Source organism: Amblyraja radiata, chromosome 14 (genome assembly GCF_010909765.2).
Source record: "Amblyraja radiata isolate CabotCenter1 chromosome 14, sAmbRad1.1.pri, whole genome shotgun sequence".
Lineage (NCBI taxonomy): Eukaryota > Metazoa > Chordata > Chondrichthyes > Rajiformes > Rajidae > Amblyraja > Amblyraja radiata.
The window spans coordinates 13,256,709-13,279,669 of NC_045969.1; positions in this window are offsets into that span (position 1 = coordinate 13,256,709).

Here is a 22,961-nt window from a genome sequence, read left to right on the forward strand (position 1 = left end):
CATTTTAATATGACAGCAGTAGAAATTAATGAAAAAACATGCAAAGTGTCGCCATTAAATTAATAGGCCTGTTTCGGTGCTGTAAAGCTATAAAGCAAAAGTTGGGAATCCAAAGAAAAAAAAAAGTAAATGCAAGAAATATAATAGCAGGTGGTGAGAGACAGAAAGTTGATGGTAATTTTTTTAAATCAAATTATTTATTCAATTATTAAAAAATAATATTTAAAGTTGATAGTAATGGAGGGTTCAGTCAATGAGAAATCAGATTGTGATACATTCACTTGTAATTGAAAATGGATGCAATGCAGAGTGAGTCTACATTGCCTCAACACAGCAGATTTTAGATAGGAAACCATCCAGAATGGTCTCTCAGCAGAGCAATTAATTAATTCATAAGGGTGTCAAAGGTTATGGGGAGAAGGCAGGAGAATGGGGTCGAGAGGAAAAGATAGATCAGCCATGATTGAATGGTGGAGTGGACTCGATGGGCCAAATGACCTAATTCTGCTCCTATGACTTATGACCTTATGAACATAAACATTGAGACTGAGTCAAGGAACGAGTTATTGGAAGACAAAGCCCCAGAGGGGTGAGAGATGTAGGAACATGTAGAAATATAAGGAGGAAATTCCAAGATGTATTGCTTAGATGAACAGGAGTGTGACCATCAACTCTGGAATGAAGGATGTTGGAGATGACTCAGGCAAACGCAGAGTTCTCAAATAGCTGTAAGGCATGGGAAGGCAACAGGGTCAGGGAGGAGAGAGATGAAGGAAGCTGCATGCTCTGCTTGTAGAAAAGGAGCAGTGGGTGGAGGTCAGACTGTGGACAGTTTAGAGTATGGACAGCTGTGTTTCAAATGAGCTTAACTTTACGGAGGTGGACAGATGGGAGGCAAAGCAGGTGAGAGATGGGAATAGTCGGATGTAGTGATGACGAAGGACATGGATCAGAGTTCAGGAGCAGGTGAACTAAGAGTAAAGTACACACAGGGAAAGGCGAGTTAAAGAAGGCTGTCTTCCAGAGCGAAGGACTAGAAAGGTCAGCACCTGGTGTTGTAGGAAATCAAAGCCATGAAGAGTCTAATACAAACTGCATTATTGGACGGAATCAAAATGTGCGAACAAAATTTGTGTGAGGATCGATATTGGGGAGGGCTGTGACTTGTGCAGAATATGAATGAAGTCATGTAAAACATATGAAATAAGAAAAAAAGTTGGCTGACCCATCCTATCACCACCTAACAAGCGGTCTTGAGCTACCATCATTGGAAACACTCAGACTATCTTTAATTGGACTTTTATAGATTTTATCTTGCACTAAACATTATTCCCTTTATCCTGATTCTGTATACAGTGGGTGGCTTGATTCACGTACAGTGTAGGTTTTCTGCTGACTAGATAGGATGAGACAAAAAAGCTTTTCACTGTACCTCGGCCCACGTGACAATAAACTAAACTAAACTAAACTATACTATACTTTGTGTAAACTATACTATAGCCTGTTTCAATCTTCCATAACATTGCGAGTGATCTAATGGTGGTCTTAACATCACTATCCTGCATTACTCTCAAAATCTATCTGCTGCAACCATTAATATACTTCATGATTCAGACGCATGGCTTTCTTGGAAGAGAATTCCAAAGGTTCACAGCGTTTAGAGGGAAGATGTTCATCCTCAAGGCCTCCAGGATGAAGAACATAAAAATGTTTAATATCCAAAAATCTATTGATCCCTGCTCTGACTGAACTCAATGAATGAGTTAATATTGCCTTTCAGGATGGAGAATTCTAGAGATAGACACAAAGTACTGGGGTAGCTCAGGGTCAGGCAGCATCTCTGGAGAAAAAGGAATAGGTAATGTTTCGGGTCGAGACCCTTCAGACTGATGTAAAGGGGAAGGGGAGACTGGAGGTAGGAAAACGCCTACCTTTTTCCTATCTCCAGTGTCTACCTTTGGTATGAACCAGTATCTACAGTTTCTTCCTGTACATGGAGAACTCTCGAGACTTGCCATCCTCTGAATCAATGTTTTTTCTCTTCATGTCAATCTTAAAATGTCAACGCCTAATTCTGAGAATCTTAGTTCCAGTTTTCTCATCCAGTCCAGCAAGGCTTATAAGATCTTGGAGTCATGAAACACTGTCACAAAGATTACAGGTGCTGGATACTTGAACAAAACACAAAGTGTTGAAGGAACTCAGCGGGTCAGGCAGCACCTGGGGAGGGAATGGACAGGCAATGTTTCGGGTCTGGATCATTCTTCAGACTGAAACATCGCCTGTCCATTCCTTCCCCAAGATTCAAAGTTATTGACTCTCATTAATTTTAATACTAAAGAATGCAGGCCCAATACACAGAATTTCTCCCACTATAGCAAATCTGTCTTTCCAGGAGCCATCATTGCTGTACTCTCTTTATGGCAAGTACATCTTTTTTTCTTAGAAAGGAAACCAAAGCTGTGTACAGCATTCTTGGTATTGTTTCAACGAGGCCCTCCAGTAAGGCAGCTTTACTGTTGTACTCAAAGCCTTCTGTTAAAGGGCCAGCATATCATTTGCTAGTTGGCAAGGAAGCATGCTCACATCAAAGCAACATTAAAGATTCTGGAGAAACTGCATTAGCATGTAATCTGATGAGCAATCTTGGAATGAAGTTGCTGAAGGGCAGCAATGTTGAAGGGGGATATAAAGGTACCTAAAGCAGATCCTGGCATGACGCCAGAGACAACAGTGTGGCAATGGGTGAAGACGTGTTGCAATAGGATTTTAGTCCATAATAGAGTGAGCAAGAGTGGAGCAAAATCTGTCTCAATCAACTGGAGGTGAGGGAAGAAAGACAAGAGAGGGCAGTTTAAAAGGATAGCATTTAGAAAGATGAGGGGGGGGCTCATTGAAACTTACCGAATAGTGAAAGGCCAGGATAGAGTGGATGTGGAGAGGATGTTTCCGCTAGAGAGTTTGGGACCATTAGCATTTGCCTCAGAATTAAAGGACGTTCCTTTAGGAAGTAGATGAGGAGGAATTTCTTTAGTCAGAGAGTGGGAATTCATTGACACAGAAGGCTGTCAAGGCTAATTCGATGGATATTTTTTAAGGCAGAGATAGATTCTTGATTAGTACAAATGTCAGGAGTTATGGGGAGAAGATAGGAGAATGGGGTTAAGAGGGAAAAATAGATCAGCTATGATTGAATGGCAGAATATACTTGATGGGCCGAATGATCTAATTCTGCTCCTATCACTTATGAACATGAAAATGAAAGACTGCTAAATTATTTTCTGATTTGTCAACGTACACTCTTCCATTTGTATAGTCAAGCCTGTTGTACATTTCTCACAGATCTGACATTAGCAAGTGTACATTAACCCCATATGGTCTCATCCTGTCATCCTATTGTTCTGCACGTCCCATCCCCACCTTCTCTGCTATTGAAAACTAACTTGCTGTCTTTCCCAGTCCTGGTGAAGGATCTTCAACTTGCAGTGTTGACTCTGTTTATCTTCCCTCTGGGGTGGGAGATTGGAACCTTCCCGTGGTCCGCCCTGTTTCGACGAATGCAATCAGCATGGCGTGCAGAATCAAGTAAGATCAAATAGAACAAGTTGTCCTACAACTTTAGGCTGTGCACGCCATACGCAAGAAGAAGATCTTCCCTCAAATGCTGCCTGACCTGTTGAAAGTTTCCAGCATTTCCTGTTTGTATTTCAAATATATAGCATTCTACAGTCTATGTTTTGATTTCCAGTGTGTAGTTTTGCTCATTTATTCATATTCCAATTTATATAGATGTTCAATGTATAGATGTTTATATAGATTATCAATGTTATAACCATGGAAGATATAGATTCTAAATGGTTATACTGCCAGTAAATAGATATTGTGACAGCACCCCCCTCCCTGAGATGCCGCTCTGATCCTTATCACTGGCAGACAAGTCAGGAGAGGCCAATCCTCAGCATCACTGGTAACAACTGGGTCCAATTCGTTGCCATCAGATTGGCCAACCCAAACCTTGCCAGCCTACTCTTTAAAAAAACCCAGGCATTCCAGCCAGAGGAGAGAGGAATGAAGGGAGGTGAGAGAAGAAGCAGGAGGAAGAAAGAGAGAAAGAGTGAGTGAAAGAGAGAAAGAAAGAAAGAAAGAAAGAAGAAGGAGGCGGAGGCGGAGGAGGGAGGAGGGAGGAGGGAGGAGGGAGGAGGGAGGAGGGAGAAGGGAGAAGGGAGAAGGGAGAAGGGAGAAGGGAGAAGGGAGAGGGAGAGGGAGAGGGAGAATGAGAATGAGACTGGCGGTCTCTGGCTTGTCCCGGGCACTCTGTAGAGGCATTGGCTGTCTAGGACTTCTTCCTGGCTGATCATTCATAAGTTCATAAGTGATAGGAGTAGAATTAGGCTAATCGGCCCATGAAGTTTACTCTGAAATTCTATCATGGCTGATCAATCTCACCCCCAGGAGAAGGGGAAGAAAGTGGTGTGCCTCCCTGCTCACTGTGTTCCCCTGTCACAGGTTCGAGGAAGACTGATCCACTGGGCCAAACCCGAGAACACCAGCGCCACCCTGTGGTCAAGTAGTCAATGGATAACTTTAAGGCAGAGATAGATAGATTCCTGATTAGTACAGGTGTCGGGGGTTATGGGGAGAAGGCAGGAGAATGGGGTTGATGGGGGTGAGATAGATCAGCCATGATAGAATTTCAGAGTAAACTTCATGGGCCGATTAGCCTAATTCTACTCCTATCACTTATGAACTTATGAATGGTCAGCCAGGAAGAAGTCGTAGACAGCCAATGCCTCTACAGAGTGCCCGGGACAAGCCTGAGACCGCCAGTTGCTTTTCATGACTACAGATGAGGCACTGCTCCCACACATGGAGGCAAAGACTGAGCCGCCAGGGTAAGCCTGAGACCGCCAGCATCGCCTCTTCAAAAGCCAAAAGCTAAGCGGCCAGGATAAGCCTGAGACCGCCAGTGCCCCCTCTCGAGGCAAGGGCGAACTGCAGGGAGAAGTCTGAGATCACCACCGTTCCTCCTTCAAGACCAGGACTGAGCTGCCGGGACAAGCACATGATCCTCAGCACCATTCCACATGCGCCCTGATGGTGAGGGACAGCGCCCCCATGTGGCCCTGGACTTTCTTTATCTCTATAACTAAAACATTACATGTGAGTTCACCCTACTATGAGTGCCGGTGTGGTCACTGCTGAACCCGCGGTCATCTCCGGCACCACAATATTTCCGAGATTTACATACATATTTTTAAAACGTCCTGCTGCGATGATACGATGAAATGTGGTGTTATTCAAAGATATTAAAATTATTAAAATTATTAAAATATAATCCAAACTCGGAGGAAACTTGCTGCCGGAACCTTTTGGAGAGGTGTTTATCATTAGAATTACAGCCCCATCAGACTGGACTTTATTGGTAACTGAAAATGTAGATCGAGCATTAATCTAAAGCAGGAGAGGTTATTGGGGTTCACAACAAAAAGATGATATCACACCAGCCCTTCATCATGTTGAATTTTACAGCTGATCCGATTATATTCTTAGAATAACTAATGACCTCAAACCAGTTTTAAAACCTGTTCCAAAAGTAAATGACAGGTTCCAACATCTGTGAAAACAATTTTAAACAAAATACATTAAGGTCTCAGGTTTCCAACCAGTACCATCAAGGAGCTTTGTTATTAGCTCTTTATACTATTTTGATCCAGAAAATGAGTTAACGCCAAGCTTCAATTTTTAATGTCTAAAACACATTTTCGACCAGACCAGCAGTGGGAATAACTTTGCTTTTGCCCCGACATGGGACAGGTTGGTAGTCACAGGAGACAATTTCTCCCTGACCTTGTATGTAGGAAGGAACTGCAGATGCTGGTTTAAACTGATATAGAACAAATGAATGAAATGTATGCAAAAAAGTAATGATGATAAAGGAAACTTGCTGTTAGAACCTTTTGGAGAGGTGTTTATCATTAAACCTACAACCCCTTAGACTGGTCTTCAGTCTGATCCCGAAACGTCACCCATTCCTTCTCTCCAGAGATACTGCCTGTCCCGCTGAGTTACTCCAGCTTTTTGTGTCGATCTTCGATGATAAAGGAAACAGGCCATTGTCAGCTGTTTGCAGTTAATGTCCCAGGAAAGTGATCGCAATAGCAGTGATAGCAAGTGTCTAGCTTCTGTGACTGCAAGCTTTTCTCTGCTCCTTAGCATGACAGAGGTACAGATGTCCTTTACAGCATCTGTACAGGAAACCAACAGGAAGTAGGCCAGAATGAAAAATATTCCTTAAGCGACTCAAACAAAATCGATCTCTGTCATAAACCAGCTGGTGTGGCACTTTTGGCCGATTCAGCAATCATTAACTTTGTTTAAGTTCCAATCTGACATGTTAAGTACCAGACCGTTTTCAATTGCTTCAACTGTGGGATTATGCACTCCTAACTAAAGCTTCTCCCCCTCCCCCTCCCCCTCCCCCCCCCCCCCCCCCCCCCCCCCCCCCCCCCCCCCCCCACCACCACCCCCCTGATATGGCCTAGATGAGTCTTCTTCAACAATGTTATTTATCACACAGATATCACCTCATAATTTGCTGTGGCAGCTATCCAACAATGCATGTTCTTGGAACTGAAAAGCACTTATTGACCTGGCTATGAAATTGACTGAGTGGCGTAGGACAGAGAGTAGGGATAATGGGCAGGAACTGACTGTTAGGATCCCACAAGGATCTGCATTGGGGCCACCACTATTCATCATACTTAGAAGTGACTTACATAGCGGGTTAAAGAAGTCAAGTCTCCTAGTTTGTCATTGACACAAAGGTAGTCAGTATTGCAAATCAGAAAAGAAGAAGTTTTTAACAGATGGAACAAATGTTAAAACTGGGAGATTATAGTCAGTTGGCAAATGTGACATCATTGACTTTGGGCCTGAAGTAGATAGAACAGAGTACTATCCAAATTCTGAGATGCTAGTAGCTGTGAAACATGCATATCTATCATTAATGTGTCATGGACAGGTACAGAAAATAATCAGACAGGCGAATGGAATATTGGCAAGAATATCCTTGAGATTGGAGGTTCGATGAGATTGGAGGTTCGTGGCAGCCTTACAAAGCCCTGATGAGACCGTAGCTGAGGCACTTTAAGCAGCTCTGGGCACCACTTTAGGGTGGATAAACTAATCTTGGATGGAGTATGGAATAATGAAACTCCGTACACCCTGGGATTCAATTACAAGGAATCAAGGGTGTAGTCATTGTAATTTAGAGGTTTAAGTCTATATTTACAAACGAGAGAGAGATTGAGAGAGAGAGAGAGAGAGAGACGTGTAGCAATCAATAAAGGGCTATAGGCCTATTGCGAGTTTATGTACAGGGACATATCTATCCATGCACTGTATACTTGTATTTATACTTATGCATCTTAAATATGTATGTCATGTTTTATACTTTGGCAATATAAAAATGTATTTTTTATCATGCCAATAATGTTTTTAAATTGAAAATTTGAAATTGAATTGAATTGAGAGAGAGAGGGAGAGAGAGATTGAGAGAAAGAGATTGAGAGAGAGAGGGAGAGAGGCAGAGAGAGAGAGAGAGATAGAGAGGGAGACACACACACACACACACATAGACACAGAGAGACAGACAGAAACAGACAGGGTGAGATGGAGGTGTGGGTCGGAAGTATCGGGAGGATTAGTAAATACTTTCCAATTTGATGGAGAGTCTGGGATGAGGGAACATAATTTATAAATTGGAGCTAGAACATCAGTACTAAAGTAAGATGACACAGAGAGAGAGGGAGAGTGAGAGAGAAGAGGGGAACACTCGTCCACAAACAGCAATTTATGCCAAATCCTTCGTTCAATGTGAATCTGAAAAAAAATAATGTTTTTTTAATCTGAAGGCATTGAGGGATATAAGACGTAGGTTAAGACATGGATCAACCAAGATCTCATTGAATCAATAGGATCAGTTCCCATTAGCTTTAGCACAAAGAAGATCAACAGCAGCAGATGCAACAGGAACACCATTACCTGCAGAATCCCCTCCACTTCCTACATCATCCCATTGTAGTTCCCTCATCAACACAGAAACTAAATTCTGGAACTCCTGGGATTGGGAGTATTTTTAACAAAAGTACTGCATTAGTTCAAGAAGGCGGCTCACCCCCATTATTTTAAGAGTGGTTAGGCATCAGCAATAAACACTGAAGGCTAAATGACCTGATCCATTTCCTGTTATGAATCAGAAACTTTAGTTTCCGAATTCATAAACCTTATGATTCAGAAACCTACCACAACTAGACAGCAGTCCTGATCCACCACTATCTACCTTATTGGAGACCCTTGGTCTATCTTTGAACAGACTTTGCTGGCTTTATCTTCAAAGGTTCAAAGGTTCAAGGGTTATTTTATTGGTCACATACACCTAGGTGTAGTGAAATGCTTCTTGCCGTGCAGCACATAAAGAAAGAATACAGACATAACAATAATAAAGAAATTTAAACATAAAAACATCCCCCCACAATGGTTCCCATTATGAGGGAAGGCACAGTGTCCAGTCCCCATCCCATGTCCACCCATAGTCGGGCCTATTGAGGCCTCCACAGTTGCCTTTAAGGAGGCCCGATGTTCCAGGCCGTTCTCGCCGGATGATTGTACTCCGGCGTCGGGAGAATCCTCTCGGCGGCATGGGAACCCTGGAACGGCCGCTTCCCTCACCGGAGACCGCGGCTTCCGAAGCCAACAAGGCCGCGCCGGTTGGAGCTCCAGCACTGGCGATCTCATCGAGAGATCCCAGGCTCCCGATGTTTAAGTTCAGCGCCGCCGCCCGCAGCTGGCCGCTCCAAAGACCCGCAGCTCCGCGATGTTTATCTCGGCGGTCTTCAGCTCACCGGAGCTCCAGCGCGGCGACCCGGGCAAGGCATCGCCCGCTCCGCACCACGATAGCGCTCCAGCGCTGTGCCGCCACCGAAGCCGAGGTTCTGGGCGGTCCCCGACAGGAAACACCGCTCCAGGCCCGCTGGTAGGCCGCGAGGACGGGTCGAAACTGCAGCCCAGAGAAAAGCTGCCTCTCTCCGACCAGGTAGGGACCCTGAAAGATAGTTTCCCCCTTCCCCCCCCACCCCCCACATAAAAAAGTCTAGACCTCCAGAACAAAAACACTTTAACTAACTAAAAATTAAAAAAAAAAGAGATGAAAAGACTGACAGCTGCTGGCTGGGCAGCCATGCACAGGACAGCGCCCCCTCCCCCCCCTATCTTGCACTAAACGTTAGTTACGTTATTCCCTTTATCATGTGATTGGCTCGATTGTAATCATTTATTGTCTTTCCGCAGACTGGTTAGCATGCAACAAAAGCTTGTCACTGTACCTCGGTACACGTGACAGTAAATTAAACTAACAGACTAACTAACTAGTTAACAATGCCCTTGATGGGATTTTCAGTATTAGCATAGCAAAAATCAAACTGTGAGTCCATTCACCCCACTCAAGTTTTAGACTTGGCAGTACCAGAAGATTTATCTTTGCATCGAAGATAGACACAAAATGCTGGAGTAAATCAGCAGGTCAGGCAACGTCTCTGTAGTAAAAAAATAGGTGACATTTCCTTCTTCAGACTAAAAGATAGAGAGGGCCAGAACAAAACATGGCCGACAACAGATGGCCTCGGGAAGGGTGGAGTCCAATAATGGCCCATTGTTGGCTGGGGAAGATGAGCAAACAGTGGAATTAGTAGGACAAGTAGGGTGGGGGAGTGGGCACTCAGGTTTTTAATAGTTTGGCTTGTCATTTGAAATCTGAGATGACAACGTCACAGTGAAGGAAACCAGAAACCTGAAAGCACAGTGAACATGTCAAACAACTGCATACCTCCTTAACAAATCAAACTGGCCACTCCTTACAAGAGAGCATCTGACCACTTATTTTTGATATTCATTGGTATTGCCGTCAGTGAATATATCACCATCACCAGCTGGTGAGTGGCACTTACTAGAAGATCAGTTGGATCATCAGAATCACTGCAGCTACAGGCAGCTGACAATCTCTGCACCATCTATAAGGCACAGTCAGGAGTATGATGAAAAACTCACAACTTGCCCGCATGAGTTCAGCTCCAACAAGGTTCAATAAATACAACATCATCCAGACAGAGCAGACATCTTGACTGGCTCCTTATCCCACCTTCCTACACCTTCATTCTCACCATTTAGGGCGGCACAACGGTAGAGTTGCTGCCTTACAGCGCCAGAGACCAGGGTTCGATCCTGACCACGGGTGCAGTCTGTACTGAGTTTTTTACGTTCTCCCTGTGTCCACAAGGGTTTTCTCCGGCTGCTCCGGTTTACGATATAATACAATACAATACGATAGAATTTTATTTATCCCAGGAGGGAAATTGTTCTGCCAACAGTCATAAAACAAATGTGTTTCCTCACATATTCCAAAGATGTACAGGTTTGTAGTTTTGGTAAAATTGTAAATTGTCCCTCGTGAGTGGGATAGTGCTAATGTACTGGGGTGATCGTTGGTCGGCATAGACTCGGTGGGCCGAAGGGCCTGTTTCCTCATCGTATCTCTAAAGTTTAAAAGTCTAAAGTCTGGTCAGCAGTGTATACCATCTGTAAATTTCCTTACAGTTACTCAACAAATCCGTTCCAAACCCACAGGTTTTTCTGCAAAGAAGGTCGAGGGCAGCAGAAGCATAGGAACACCACCACCTGCAGATTTCCCTCCCTCGCTCTGACTTGAAATACTATTGTGGTTCTTTTGCCATTACGCAGCCTAAATTCTGGGAGTGTGAGTACCTTCACCAGAACTACCACAGCAGTTCAAGAAGTTGGCTCATCACCACCTTCTTAGGGGCAGTTAGAGATCAGTAAGAAATGTTAGAAACACACAAAATGCTGAAGATGTCTGAAGAAGGGTCCCAACCCAAAACATCACCTATCCATGTTATCCAGGGATACTGCCTGACCCACTGATTTACTTCAGCATTTGGTGTCTATCCTTCGTAAACCAGCATCTGCAGATCCTTGTTTTTGTATAATATATGCTAGTCTTGTTAGTGATGTCGCAATGCAATAAATGAATGATTAAAAAATTGAATAATTGAGAAATGAACAACACGAAGATCATGCAAAAAGATCATGTGAACTACAATACAAAACATATACAAGGAAGGGAACAACAATGGAAACATTAAAAAAAAAGATAAGTGACACATTTTGCATTCTCAGCCCCATACTATACTCATAGAGTCATAGATAGAGTCATTTAGTGAGTGATACAGTGTAGAAACAGGACCTTCGGCCCAACTTGCCCACACTGTCCAACATGTCCCATCTACACTAGTCCCACCTGCCAGCGTTTGGCCCATATCCCTCTAAACCTGTCCTATCCATATACCTATCTCAATGTTTCTAAAAATGTTGCAATAGTACCTGCCTCAACTACCTCCTCAGGTAGCTCGTTCCATACACTCACCACCAGCTGTGTGAAAAGGTTATCCCTCAGATACCTATTAAAACTTCCCCCACCTTAAACCTATGTCCTCTGGTCCTTGATTCCCCTACTCTGGGCAAGAGACTCCTTAGACACTCACAACTGTGTGGTTAAATTCTGTTCTAACTCCAATTACAATTTGCAGATGGCACCACCGTAGTAGGTTGGATGATGAACAATAATGAGACAGAGTACAGGAAGGAGATAAAGGCCTTAGTAACATTGTTCCATGACAACATCACCTCCCTCAACGTCAGCAAGATGAAGGAGCTAGTTATTGACTACAGGAAATGAGGTGGAGTTCACGGCCCACTCACATAAATGGTGCCAAAGTGGAGGTGGTTGAGAACTTTAGGTTCCTAGGTATAAATATCATTAACAATATGTCCGGGACAAACCTCAAAGAAGCTATGGCCAAGAAGGCACACCAAGGCCTAAGACTAAGGAAGTTTGGCATGTCCACAACCCCACACCCTTTTAACAGCAAATTCAGTTTCATTATCTTGTAGACTGAATTTGTGCAAACCATTAGTTCTCAGTGTATGAATTGTATGCAATTAAGGGAAAGCCTCGCATTGCACACAAAAAGCTGCTTGTGAGAACTATGTGAGGCAGGGAACAAGCCTTTAGTTGGGCAATAAATAATCTTGCTTCCAAAATGTATAGATTCCAAACTGATATGTGTGTTTAATTGACGTATCAACCCACAAACCAATAAAGTATTCAGGCTGAAATTGATTAATTTTCAGTTGTTCACTTGAATGTCTGTCCAGTCCATGGTCCAAAGACATTAATGGCTGCCAATAATGCAAATAAATCAAAGGGAGGAACGCTCAAATCTCATCCGCACCCAGTTTCAGATTTGCTTTTGGATCTGCTAATAAAATAATCTCTGAGTTTGAGGAAAAATGATATATACTCAGACTAATCTGAAGATTAGGTTCCAAAGCCAAAATATCATCAAGTGATCATCTCCAAATATACTACTGTGCTTAAATGCTTTTACTTTGCACGGAGTCAAAGAGAACAGGATAGTAAAATCGATTAGACACTGGTTTTGCAACCATAAGTTCAAATCCAGTTCAGACCTATAGGGAGATGTCCTTTTCTGGCTCCGGGGTGGAAAGGACCTACATAAATGAATTTGTCAGTCTAAATCAAAGCTTACCATGGGCCTGGATAAATGTTTCACAGACTCCAACATCAATTGGTTATGCCACCCGGATCGCCTGGAGGAAGGTTGATGTGAACACTATGAATACTGTCAAGTATGGTGCAGGGTGCATTTTCTTGGGACTGAAGGTCATTTCATCAGAGCTTTGCGTGTGGATCAGTCGAGATTGTCTTTGCATTGCACTGATGATCCTTCTAAACATACTCATTCCCACTGCAACTCTGCCTCCCCACATTTTGACCTGCTATGCAAGAATAGTAAGATTAAACGAGAACTTACCAGTTTGAAGTTTGATCTGTATTTTATGAGGAGGAACGTTGAGGGAATACGTGAAGAACCCCGCTTCCAACGCATGCGTGTCATTCTTCAAAGCAGCGGTGTGAGGTCACAGAAAACTCATAATGACCTAACATAGTAAGATTATCAAAGAGATACCAGTTTTTGATATGATCATAGGAGGGTGGGAGCGGAGGGCACGTATTCCCTCAACGTTCCTCCTCATAAAATACAGATCAAACTTTAAACTGGTAAGTTCTCGTTTAATCTTACTATTTTACTTCGGAGTCACGTGAGTGACTACGTGAAGATTTCAAAGCTCTGTGACCTCATGCCGTGGAACGAGTCCATGCTTCACAACTGCCTTGAGTATTGGGAGAAAGGTATCGTTAGCAATTTTTGAACACACCCATACAAAAACTTGTGTGATATTACGAAAAATAAATTGATTAAGTTGAAATCATAGCCCTGTAACCTTTCGGGCAAATTATATTATTGAACGTAACATGCTTTCAGAAATTGATGATGGATCCAAAACTGGTTTGTTATAAAACCTTTGGAAAGTCTTTCCCGATGACCATCCTGCCATTCTGAGGATTTGGTCTGTGGGCACCTCCAGAATTTTTGCTGCGGACGTCGCTGCAGCCCTGGTGGAATGAGATTTAAAAACATTAGTGTCTATTCCTGCCATCTTTAGGACATATTTCAGCCACCTTGAGATAGTTTGGGTCGTGACCCTTTTGTGCGGTTTCTTGTAAGAAATTAACAGAGCCATTTCCTGACCTCGAATGATCTTGGTATTTTCCATGTATAATAGGATATGTTTGGCTATACACAGGCTTTCGTCATTTGGATATGCCATAAATTCGATCACTTGCCCCGATGAACCTGGTCTGTTTTGTTTTATTAAATCATGTATGACAACTACCAGTTTCTCGGGTGAGATCATCAAGCAGTCCAGCCTCAGTTTGTTTAATGACTCTACAAATCAACAAATCCATATTCTTATGGCATGGGTGACTGCCCTCAGTCACTGGATGAATTAGTAAATTTTGGCTATGTCCAATAAGGGAACATGGTTCTAACACCATTGGCCTCACCAATGCCTTGTACAATTTTAACATTACATCCCAACTTCTATACTCAATGCTCTGATTTATAAAGGCCAGCACACCAAAAGCTTTCTTTACCATCCTATCTACATGAGATTCCACCTTCAGGGAACTGTGCACAGTTATTCCTAGATCCCTCTGTTCAACTGCATTCCTCAATTCCCTACCATTTACCATGTACGTCCTATTTTGATTTGTCCTGCCAAGATGTAGCACCTCACACTTATCAGCATTAAACTCCATCTGCCATCTTTCAGTCCACTCTTCCAACTGGCATAAATCTCTCTGTAGACTTTGAACATCTACTTCATTATCCACAACACCACCTATCTTTGTATCATCTGCATACTTACTAATCCAATTTACCACACCATCATCCAGATCATTGATGTACATGACAAACAACAGTGGACCCAACACAGATCCCTGTGGCACCCCACTAGTCACTGGCCTCCAACCTGACAAACAGCCATCCACCATTACTCTCTGGCATCTCCCATTCAGCCACTTCTTCCACAGGTAAACAAATAGCATGAGCTGCTCGCAGTAGCATGGAGAGAATATTGCTCAGTATGTGCCATATAACCACGAGAAACAATAGTTAGTGTAATAGACAAATGATTCATTGACGTTAGTGGAAATGATCAGCTTTGCTGAAGCAGCGGCTTTTGTTTTGTTTTTCCAGACATTCTTTAGTGGATTTGAGAAACGATTGTTTAGCAAAGAAGAAATACTGAATGAACCAGCAAAAAGGCTTTCATCTCAAACTTGGGATAACCCATGGAATCTTTCAAAGCTTCAGTCACAGATGCAATTAAAGCTGTATGCAAAACGAAAACTTTTAGTCTTGATTAATTATGAGTCAATAAGATATAAATCAACAAGACAGCACATTAACTTCCCATCCTTCATTTGTCATTGAGAACCATGATATACCAGTTAATAGCTCATCATTTCAATGAGCACCACGTCAAGTATCTCAAAGCGCTCACATTATGGAGTTGCTTCAGTCTCTGTGCACCCTTATGCTTCCAAGCACAAAACATGCTTGCAAACCTGGTACACATTTCAGAAGAATCTTACTGCTTGAACATTATATGTTGTCACTCACACACACACACACACACACATAGAGACACAAGCACGCACAAGCACACACACAGACACACAAACACATCGACACACACACGCACAGACAGACACACACACACATACTGTACGTATATATATATATATGGGACGTTTCAGCAGGTATTACTCACATTCATCTACATGGGGTGTGGAATGAATCAGTGCCTAAGCATGCAACACTACCCGGAACTGGTGAGAGATAAGCAGAGGAGAGATCCGAAGCATGTCTTTCTTGCGCAAGAGTTGTTGTAGGCAAAAAGAAGATAAATCGCAAAATGAAATAAACCTGTGCACTCATATTACTATTATACTGATTAAAAATGTATTCCAATTGTGCACGTTAATCTTCAGTCATGTTTATCTGACACGTTTCCACTGGCACACTACACTGGTCACATTTCTGCAATCATATTTTATTAGGTTTTGTTTTGCTATCACAATAACTTTTTATCACCATTTCTCTCACATAATAATGGGCACAAACTTACTCAGATAGAGATGGGTGAGAGATATGGCTGGTAATATATTATTACAGAACTGCCCTGTAAAAAAAGGAAATATCTGTTCTCTTGCTTAGTTGTTCCTTGGCCATGTTAAGAAAAGTGGCCCGAAGAATGGTACAATGGCTGGAGTAACTCAGCGGGGCAAGCAGCATATCTGGAGAGAAGGAATGGGTGACGTTTCGGGTCGAGACCCTTCTTCAGACGTGACCCGAAATGTCAACCATTCCTTCTCTTCAGAGTTGCTGCCTGTTCCGCTGAGTTACTCCAGCATTTTGTATCTATCTTCGGTGTAAACCAGTATCTGCAGTACCTTCTGGCACATTACTACTGGCCAAGAGAACTTTGGTCCCTGTTACAATCTGTCCCCCCCACCAGCCAACATCTAATGCAGCTGGTATTCCCATACCATCACTTGGTCAATCTCCCTGCCTGACATAATCTTCCTTCTTCTCATTTACACCCCCTTTCAACAGCAGCCAGACACCAGGATTAATTCCAGTCCCCAGTCTAAGAATATATTAGCTAACTCCATCAGTTGAACAGGAAGTCAATAGACAATAGACAATAGACAACAGGTGCAGGAGTAGGCCATTCGGCCCTTCGAGCCAGCACCGCCATTCAATGTGATCATGACTGATCATCCCCAATCAGTACCCCATTCCTGCCTTCTCTCCATATCCCCTGACTCCGCTATCTTTAAGAGCCCAATCTAGCTCTCTCTTGAAAGCATCCAGAGAACCCGCCTCCACCGCCCTCTGAGGCAGAGAATTCCACAGAGAAGTCTCCTAATATCTTCAGTTTCTGGCTTCCCGTCCAAATACTAGAGCCATACAAAATCGCCTCATCAATATCTCAGTTCTTATAAAAAATCCTTGCTTCATGTGTAAATAAAGAAGCGTATTGGACTTTTTTTGCATGTGGACAAACATGCAACATGTGGCACAGCTGGCAGAGTTGCTGTCTCACAATGCCAAAGACCTAGGTTCGATCCTGACCTTGGGAGCTGTCTGTGCGGAGTTTGCACGTTCTCCCTGTGACCGTGTGGGTTTCCTCCGGGTTCTCTAGTTTCCTCCTACATACCAAAGATGTCCGAGTTTACAGGATAATTGGCCTCGGTAAATTGGCCCAAGTGTGTAGGGAGTGGATGAGAAAGTGGGATAGCATAGAACTAGTGTGAACGATGGCTGGCGTTGACTCAATGCGCCAGAGGACCCGTTTCCTTGCTGTACTTCTAACCTAAATGAAAATTATTTTGACACAAAAGCTTCATTTGAAGTGATGCCTTAGAACCTGCTCATTAATATGAAATGTTAATTGCACCCTCTCCATAGATGCTGATTGACTGCAATAATATTGCCAGCATTTTCTGTTTTATTCTTGCTTCACCAACTTCAGTGTTTTGTTTTTGAATTATCTCAGTACACTTAAAGGCTTTGGATTAAGTGCTTCTGAATGGACAAAGCCATTGAACAATGTTCTTTGTGATAAGTTTGTTCCTTTATACATGATCTCAGTTTCCTGTGTGCCCAGGGCAGCAGGAGGGTTCCCCAGGGTCTCACAAGAAAATGTAGTCCTCCCTTGCTCGAGTAATCTGCTCACATATCACATTCGTCATGCCAATGTGGCTGAGAAGAAGCTACGAACAGCTGGGACGAAACTGTCCCTGAATCTGGAGGTGAGCGTTTTCACACTTCTGTACCGCTTACCTGATGGGAGAGGGGAGAGGTGGGAGTGACCGGGGTGAGACTCATCCTTGATTATGCTGCTGGCCTTTCCATCTCAAGCATGAAGTCTAAATGGAGTCCATGGAAGGGAGATTGGCTTGTGTGATGGTCTGGGCTGCGTCCACAATTCTCTGCAATTTCTTGCGGTCTTGGATGGAGTAAATTCTTAGTGAAGTGCAGTGATCTTCACTGTACACCTATTCATCCAAACTCTACAACGAGACATCAGAGTTATTGGGAGGTCAAGAAATAGTGACTGCCCAGCGTATCAATCACAGGTGGGAGTTTACCACGAGAGACATACCAAGGTAAATAATTGAAATTCATAGGGAAAGAGATTAAACCTAAAAAAAGTCAGAATTGCTTAATGTCAGCAATTCTATTTGGATTTTGTTTCGTTCAGTTTAGTTTAGAGGTACAACGTGGAAACAGGCCCTTTGGCCCACCGAGTCCACACCGACCAGCAAACACCGCACACTAACGCTATCCTGCACATACCTGGGACAAATAACAATTATACCAAGTCAATTAGCCTACAACCCTGCACATCTTTGGAGTATGGGAGGAAATCAGAGATCCTGGAGAAAACCCACGCTGGTCAGGGGCAGAATATACAAACTCCGTACAGACAGCACCCATAGTCAGGATCATACTCGTGTCTCTGGCATTTTAAGGCAGCAACTCTACCGCTGTACAACCATGCTGCCCCTGTTCTACTAACAAAGATGCCAAGCTCTATCTGCTAAAGCTCTGGCAATCTGCCCTTTAAGACATAGAGCTGAGATGATTGAGGAGAGAGCTGAGGATGCAGAAAAGTCCAGGCCTCTATCACCAAACTCAGCAAATTCAACTTAAAAGAAACTGTAACAACATGGAAAGTCTAGAAACTTGTGATAAGCAAGGAGGAGAGACAGTAACTGCTGTTAAATCTGATGCATACAGTCCGTTCTGTGTTAGAGGGTTAGCAACATACATTTGACATGTTCATGAGTCACCCTTTTCTGATTGTACTTAATGTTCTGTTTTAAGATATTCCTGAAGTAAATGATTGTGGAATTGAATATGTGGGTTTAATCTATTATACTTTTGATGTATTGTGTGCTCCTCCATGTTCTCTGTTTTCACTCGGTTCCACTCTTGTGTTTCCTCGTCCTTACTGACTCATCTCATTCATTTATCCTGGTGTCTGTTTCTTCTCTCTGTCTTCCTATGTGTGCATCCATCTACTTTTGTGCTTCCATCTCTATCTTGTTATGTCTGCATCTCTCTCCCCAGTCCTACAATCGTCTAATTTCTCTCTCCGTCTCTGTAGCTTCCTTATGACTACACCTCTCCTTTCTTTCCATTTATTTCTTTACTTGACTTGCACTCATGAATATGCCTCACTTTTCTCTATTTTGTCTCTTTGTCTCTCTCTCTCTCTTTCTCTCTCAAACATATGCATGTACACACTATTACAAATATACTTCTCTCTCAACTCACTGTCACTTTTCTAATTTTCATTTCAGTGAAGAAAATGTATGTAATGTCACAGCTCATATATTGCTCATAGCATGTATTAAAATATATTTGCTTCCCACTATAACGGTTTATTTTATCAACGGGCATTTCTACAGTACTAATCACTGATGCACAATAGTATAAAATACAAAATTAAATGATTAAGGAGACAATGTTTGTTTTACAAGTGAAAATGAAGTGGCCATATCTATTTCTGATCTGAAGAATGGTCCTGACCTGAAACGTCTCCTATCCATATTGTCCAGAAATGCTGCCTGACCCGCTAAGTAACTCCAACACTATATGTCCTATTTTGTAAACCGGCATCTATAAATTCTTGCTTCTACAAATATTTCTAACTTGTACTAAGTTTAGTACTTAAGTTTAGTACTTAGTACTAGGTGGATCGCATGGTGGCACAACGGTAGAGTTGCTGCCTTACAGCGCCAGAGATCCTGGTTCAATCCTGACGAGGGATGTTATCTATATGGAGTTTGTACGTTCTCCCTATGACTTCATGGGTTTTCCCCGGGTGCTCCGATATCCTTCCACACTCCAAAGACATACAATTTTGTCGATTAATTGGCTTTAGTAAAATTGTAAATTGTTCCTAGTGTGTAGGATAGTGCTAGTGTACCGGGATTGTTGGTCGGCATGGACTCAAGTGGGCCAAAGGGCCTGTTTCCACGCTATATCTCTAAACTATACTAAACTAAACATTTTATTAAAGAAAAATGACTTGCTATTGAGAAGCTTTAAATATTCAACTGTTCATAGAGACAAAAGCACTTTAGTGAGTTATTAAATTCTGTTCAAGAAGGAACTGCAGATGCTGGAAAATCAAAGGTAGACAAAAGTGCTGGAGAAACTCAGCGGGTGCGGCAGCATCTATCGAGCGAAGGAAATAGGCAACGTTTCGGGCCGAAACGTCTGAAGAAGGGTTTCGGCCCGAAACGTTGTCTATTTCCTTCGCTCCATAGATGCTGCCGCACCCGCTGAGTTTCTCCAGCACTTTTGTCTATCAAATTCTGTTGGTATACATAGCGAGTTACTATATTACGTCGGTACATATTGCACATTTTAAGGTAAAACACTAACCTATTTGTTGTTGAGATAGTGTGACTGAAGCCCTATTGACCAGAACAATGAAAGAGAAATATACGGCTGGGAAAATGTAGTTAAAATTGCCTTAGCTGGCACCGTTAAATGTTAGATTATTACTTCTGTTAATGTTCTTTTTATGAGTTAAAGGAGAAGAGGAATGTATTAAAAGTTAGAACGGTAATGCAGAAAGTGTTGGTGGATCTTCTCAGGCAAGATTCCATCGGGCAGAAAATATGCAGGTTTAAAAAGCAATAAAGCACTACAATCTCTCAACTTAATCTGGCTCCTTACAATGTCCCAAAACATTTCACCTTCTATGAATTGCAATTGCACTGTTCACCAAACCAGCAGTTTGTTTACAGAAGACAATATCCACAAACAGAAGATAGACACAAAAAGCTGGGGTAACTCAGCGGGTCAGACAGCATCTCTGGAGAAAAGGAATAGGTGATGATTCCGGTCGAGAAGGGTCTCGACCCGAAACGTCACCTGTTCATTTTCTACAAAGACGCTGTCTGACGCGCTGAGTTACTCCAGCTTTTTGTGCCTACCTTCGCTTTAAGCCAGCATCTGCAGTTCCTTCCTACTCATCCACAAACTGAGAACGGTTAAATGTGAGATAGTTTAAAAATTAGTTTGCTAAATGTGACTGGAGACAACTGTGTCTGAAGGTATTTGGAAAAAACATCGCTATTCACTGATGAAATACTAAATGGCCAAAGGGGAGATGAAATTCAGCTTTGGTGGGAGTGTTAATCTGCCAATTGAGGATTAGCTGCCTGTTATACAGCCTCTTCAGTTTTCCTTTCCAACGATTTCGACACTCTCCTAGTCTGTCTGCCTCCAAATCACAGTCTGCTGTTCTCCCCTCTGGCTTGTTTTCCACTTTTGGAGCATGACCTAGTTCTGAGTAGGTTTTAAAAATACCGTATCATGGAAAAAATATATTGCGACATCCACTGTACAAAGAGATGGTTCTGCTGAGGCTGTGTGATTCTGTCATGAAAATAGCCCTTGTCGGAATAACACAGGCACCAGAAGGCCATTGGTCCACTATGCCGTACCGAACCAAGTAAACAAAATTCCACCCACTGCTTAATGTCTGCTGACCCTAACAGTCAGCCCAGCCCCACAATTTTATCACTCCCTTGTTAAAAATAAGTCACCTAGACGTGCTGTCTTCTTTTGACAACTTTTCCTGTAAACATCCTGTCACAGGAGAATTTTCCTACTTCTCTATTGTCTGACAGTGACAATCTTAAATTCCTTCCACCCACTCTCTTTTTGACAGAAGATCCAAAGTCGCAGTGAACCTCATTACTTTATTAGCCTTCCAGTTTCAGGAATCTTGATGGTAAAGTAAGGGAAACTTGGATGACCAGAGAGGTTCTAAATTGGGTCAAAAAGAAAAAGGAAGTTTATATACCTTCTCTGCCACAGAAGGTAGTTGAGGCCAGTTCATTGGCTATATTTAAGAGGGAGTTAGATGTGGCCCTTGTGGCTAAAGGGATCAAGGGGTATGGAGGGAAGACAGGGATGGGATACTGAGTTGGATGATCAGCCATGATCATATCGAATGGCGGTGCAGGCTCGAAGGTCCAAAAGGCCTACTCCTGCACCTATTTTCTATGTTTCTATGTTTCTATGTAAGAATTAAGAAGAAAAAATCAGACAAGGACTTTGAGAAATATAAAGTAAGCAGGAAATAACTCAAGCAGGCAATTAGATGGGCCAAAATGGGCCATGTATTGCCACTGAAATGATTATCTTTTTATACAACCATTAAAAACAAGAGGGTAACTCGGGAAAAGTTAAGATCACTCAAAGATAAAGGAGGGAAGTTATGCTTGGGGTCAGAAGTACTAAACACAGACCTGACTTCTGTATTCACCAAGGAGGACAAGGAGGATAGTGAGATCAATGCGGGGATGATGTATGCATACAAGGGCAATTTGAGATCAAGAGAGAGGTGGCATTGGGGTTATTGAAGAGCTTAAGGTGGATGAATCTCCATAGTCTGATGGGATCCGTCCCAAGCTATTGAGAGAGTCAAAGGAGATTGTAGTAGCTTTGACAAAGATCTTTGTGACTTCTCTAGCCATAATCCAGAGCTGGAGGATTGGAGAGTAGTCAGTGTTGACCCTTTGTTTAAGAAGGGAAGTAATAATTCAGGAAATTATATTACGGGAAGCCTCATATCAGTTATGGAAACTAATTGTGAGGATTCTTTGTGAGACATATCCCCACTCATGCATTGGAGCGAAGTTAACATTCAGAAGGGTTATTTTCAATAACTCACTGATTACCAACACTTCTCTTTTGAATGCACAAAAAGAATTGCAAAATAAACTAGATTGCTATTGTAAAGGACGGAACTGCAGATGCTGGTTTATACCGAAGATAGACACAAAAATGCTGGAGTAATTCAGCGACTCAGGCGGCATCTCTGGAGAAAAAGAATAGGTGATGTTTCAGGTTGGAGTCATAGAGTCAAAGGGTCATACAGCGTGGACACAGGCCCTTCGGACCAACTTGCCCACACCAACCAACATGTCCCATCTACACTAGTCCCACCTGCCTGTGTTTGGCCCATTCCCCCTCTAAAACCTCTTCAGCCTAAATTGATATTGTAGGATGTGAGTCTATTTCATTGTATTTTTGTATTGAATAGAAGTTGAATAGAATAATAGAAAACTCTTTGATTGTTAAGGTTAAGGACGTGTCAATAGTGCCGGGTGGCATGGTGGCGCAACGGTATAGTTGCTGCCTTACTGCTCCTGGGTTCAATCTTGACAGACTTTTTCTCACAGAGAGTGGTGAGTCTGTAGAATTCTCTGCCTCAAAGGGCAGTGGGGGCAGGTTCTCTGGATGCTTTCAAGAGAGAGCTAGATAGAGCTCTTAAAAATAGCGGAGTCAGGGGAT